We start from the raw sequence: 4,911 nt of genomic DNA on the forward strand, positions 1-4,911 counted from the left end.
GTCCCTTTTTTACTTGTCAACTTTGGGGCTTCTCAGCCTCAGCAGCCAGCAGCTGTCTGAGTGAAGAAATGCCTCTAGCTCCAGTGGGCCGGGAGCAGGAGGCAGAGCTGGACCCCAAGGTTGAGGGGCTTTCACCCAGCCCTTAGAGCCTGGCACTTCGAACTTGGACTTAAAGCCTCCAAATTGTAAGAATAAACTCCTGTTTGTTTAAGTCATCCCATTTGTGGTATATTGTTGTCAGAGCAGTACTAGGGAACCAGAACACTAGGTATATATCCTAAAGAAATGAGAGCCAGTACAAGCACAGAGAAATGCACACCCATGTTCACTGCAGCACTATTTACAATAGCAAAAAGATGGAAACAACCTAGATGCCCATGAACAAAAGAATAAATAACCAAATTGGTACATACACAAGAAGGAATACTACGTGACAGTAAAGAATAATGTAGAATCTGCAAAACACCACATAACATAGGTGAACTTGAAGGACATTATGCTGAGTAAAATAAGTCAATCACAGAAGGACCAATATAGTATTAGTTCATTATTATAAAAAGTCAAGGAAAGTTTATACATGGAAGGAAACTTTCTTTGTTGGTTACCAGGGGTGGGAGGGGAGGGGAGAGAGCACTGCAAAATTAATAAAATAAAAAATAAAGAGTCCCAAGATCAGCAGACAATATGACAGGCTGCTGAGCAACTAACTACTCAGCTACATGCAGGATTCAAGCATGCCAAAAGCTGCAGATCATTCCCAAAGCTTGTCCTTGTACTGGAGGCAGACCACACCCCTAAGGCAGCTCTTGTAGATTCTACCATGGAGTTGATCTTGTAGATTCTACCATGGAGTCTCATCATGGGAAATACTGTATCCAGATGCCCAGCCACTCAAAACCAGGTCCAGCCAAGTTGACATATAACCTTAACTACCACATGCATGCATTAAAAAAAAAAAAAAGACTAGTCAAAAACCACCCCAAACTGTTTTTTGTTAGGCCTTGGGGTATTGGATAGGTTTAATTTTCTTCTTTGTCCAGGATTTGTATCAGAAAATCGACATGGTTTTAATATTTAACTTTTAAAAAAGTCTTTCAATATTATTACCCCAGAGAACATACCCTCCTACCCTTTAGTTCAAGGGTTGGAGCACAGCTTGATGCCAGGCCCTAAAATCAGCGTTAAGTTCAGTCTGCAAGGCCAGCCTTGCCTGGAAGGGAGTACTGACCACCTGAATACCATCACCCAAGGTCAACTAGACAGATCCCGATACCCAGAAATCTTCCTTGCTGTCGGAGAAATTAGCTCTGTTCACAAGGGGACTCCTGAAGACCCATATTTCTGTATGCCTGAAAGTCTACTATTAGGAATACAGGACCTGAAGAATCCCCTAGTAGAAATAGTGTTATTGGCTAATAATGTAGCCAGGCTTTGGCGAGCAGGGGAATTGAACTGTACGGAGAAAGGAGATTAAGTAGGAGTTGAGTAGGTGAAAGTGGAAAGGTCTCAAAGACAGATTCCTCCTACTTTTTCATTTGTACTATCATCCTGGTAAGCTGAAGCATGCCAGAGCTGAACCATAAAAAACCTCACTGACATCGAGTTGATTTTGATTCAGCAACCCCTCCTTGCGTTTCTGAAGCAGTATCACTATGGAAGCAGATTGCCCAACCTTCCTTCCAAGGAGAGGCTGGTGGGTTTGAACCGCCAGCCTTCTGGTTAGAAGTCAAATGCCCTAGGCACTATGCCGCCAGAGCTCCCACAGCTGAGTATGGGTGAAGAAATGAGCTGTATAGGTCATATATGGAGGTATATTTGTGAATAGATGACCTAGAAATCCATTGTACCACCAATCAATAAATACGATGCAATTTCCCAAAGCTCAATTTACAAAGAAGAAAATCTAATAAAGAGCTGAAGATACCCCTGATTATAGAAAACTCCAACACCTCAAAAACAAAAAGACAATCCAATTACAAACTGGGCAGAAGACACGAACAGACACTTCACCAAAGAGGATATTCAGATGGCCATGGAATTCTAAAGAGTTGGTTGCCTGGTGACCAATATAAACAGCTTTTGGAACCTAAAAAACCAAGGAAGGTTTAAGATGCAGAACTTTGTTTCTGAGAACTGAGTTGTGGAAGGTCACTTTGAAGGTAATTTCAAAACACTGCTGCTTTGCCAGTGTCTGAAAGTTTATTACATCAGATAAATGGTAAGAGGAGGCCTGAAATAGTTGAAAAGATTTGAGATAAGTCATCAAAAGATCAGTATTCTTCAGGTACTAACTAGTACTATGACCTTAGTCACATGTCTTCTCTCTGGTCTGGGGTTTTATATTGTGTAAAACAAAGGAGGTGGAACAGATGATCATTGTGGCCATAAAGATATTCTGAAGAGTCAGCAGTGGAACTGTGAGTGCATGGCAAAGAATGGAAAATAGAAAGTAGAGGGATAAAAGGAGGGGAACTTTCTGAGGAGAAAGGAGGTGGAAAGGAAGGATTTGAAATAAACCCGGTTAAGAGAATGTATTTTCTGATCCCATTCTTCCCACTTACCAAGCTCCCTGCATATACCCCTCCCCATACCATTTGGGGCTTTAGCTTCTCTAAATCAGTGCATAAAAACCTCAGGGAGCTTGTTAAACATGCAGATCTCTAGGCCTCCTCTGGGAGGAGAACACAGGAATCTGCATTTTCTCAAGTTCCTCAGGTGATCTTGTAGGAAGTTCTTGAACCAAACTCTAGGAAGCACTGCCCCAGGAGCTGACTGCTCCCTCTTGGGCCCCACTCCAGAACTTCAGGATCAGAATCTCTGGGTAGAAGTGAGTGTATTGTTTTTGAAAAGCTCTCAGAAGATAAGCAGCTCTGGTGGTGCAGTGGCTAAAGCATCCTGCTACCAATCAAAAGGTTGGCAGTTCACACCCACCTGCCACTCCGCAGGACAAAGATGAGGCAGTCTGCTTCTGGAAAGATTTACAGCCTTGGAAACCCTCTGGGGCAGTTCTACTCTGCTGTAAAGGGTCGCTAGGGCTGGATGGCAGTGGATTTGGTTTGGGTCTTCTCAGAAGATACTGATGCTAAGGTTAATTGCTTTTTAGCCTTCTCCTCCATAACATTTTATTGCTTTAATTGTTGTTGTTGTTGTTGTTATGTACCATCCAGTCACACCTGACTCTTAGTGACCCCTCCTTGGGTTTCCGAGGCAGTATCACTACGGAAGTAGATTGCCCTTGGATACCATAGTTTTCATAAATAACACACATAATATGCATAGCGCTGACACCCGAGGGGGTTGTGTGGCTTGTAAAAACCTGTGTTACTTGCAGGAAAATGTGGTATCACTCCTTTTCACCCCACTTCAACCACTTTTACAGAATAAATGTCCCAGACTAGTGAGTAGGTATGGGGGATGGGGGAGGTGAACAGAAGAATGGAACTAAATTTGAAGTCTCTGATATACCACCTATTTTGAGTCTGGATTCTTAAATTCAAGACTGGGAAACTGAGGCTCAGGGATATTAAATCAGGGCTCAGGGATATTGTTGAAGGTAACGCGGCTGGGAAGTATAGACCCTAGTTTTATACGTGTCTTTTGACTCGAAGTCCAGGACAAGCCTCTTTTGACCATACCTTAAACTTTTGTCCTGTCCCCATTCTTGTAAGGTTGGATTGCCGATGCCGAGAGAAACCAGACCAGAGAAAGAGAAAAGGAGAATTTATTTAAGAGATGCAAGCATCAAAGCAAATGGGGTGACTCTCTGTGCTAGAGTGATCGTCCTCAGTTAGGGTCTTTTCATCCTTCTTCCTGAACTCGTCATTTCTTTGTCTCAGGGTTTAAGACGTCATAGGGTTTAATCAGCCAAGTCCCGCCATCAGCCCGTTCCTTCCTTTTGGTCAGTTTGTTTCTTCCTGGTGGTCATGGTGCCCCTATAAGATAACTTTTTACAGGAGTCAAGCATTAGTCATTAACTATTTCCAGGAGTCTGATAGTCTGTATTTTCTTTTTATATATATAACATTCCATTTTGGCTGAGTATAAATTATTATGAGGTTTGATTTTATTAACTCTTCAATTCTCTCTCAAAACATACATAATGTGTTTCCTTCCTCCTCAAAAAGCTGAGAAGAACTAGGAAGAGCATCTGGCATCTGGCTGAAGCAGAGGTTACATGTCAGGACAATAACTAATCCTTGAGAGTTTATAATTGGAGCTCTGGTGGGGATGTGGAGAGATTGGGACTCTCATACACTGCTTGTGTGACTGTGAAGTGACACAACCACTGTGGAAAGCAATATGGCCATTCTTTAGAAAGTTGGAATTGGAGATACCATTTGACCCAGCAATCCCATTACTAGGTATATATCCTAGAGAGGTGAGAGCCAGGATAGGAACAGATATATGCACACCCATGTTCATCGCAGCACTATTTACAACAGCAAAAAGATGGAAACAACCTACATGCCCATCAGCGGAAGAGTGGATTACCAAACTATGGTACATACACATACAGGAATGCTATGCAGCATTAAAGAATAATGTAGAGTCGGCAAAACACCACATAATATGGATGAACTTGGAGGACATTATGCTGAGTGAGTAAGTCAATCATAGGACAAATATAGTAGTATTTCATTATTGTGGAGGGTCAAGGAAAGATTTACATACAGAGGGAAACTATCTTTGTTGGTTGCCAGGGGTGGGAGGGGAAGGGGGGGAATACTGCAAGAAAAAAAAAGAATGACCCATGTCACTTTAGTTTTGTGTATTTCACTGTACATAAATTATATTTCAATAAAATGCATTAAAAAAAAAAAAAAAAAAGCTTGCAAGCGGCTATCTAGATGCAATGATGGGTCTCTCCTTGTCCAGAGCAAAGAAGAATGAAGAAAACCAAAGATTCATGGA

The sequence above is a fragment of the Orycteropus afer genome, unplaced genomic scaffold (genome assembly GCF_000298275.1).
Source record: "Orycteropus afer afer isolate SDZICR_OR568_19922 unplaced genomic scaffold, OryAfe1.0 scaffold00079, whole genome shotgun sequence".
NCBI lineage: Eukaryota > Metazoa > Chordata > Mammalia > Tubulidentata > Orycteropodidae > Orycteropus > Orycteropus afer.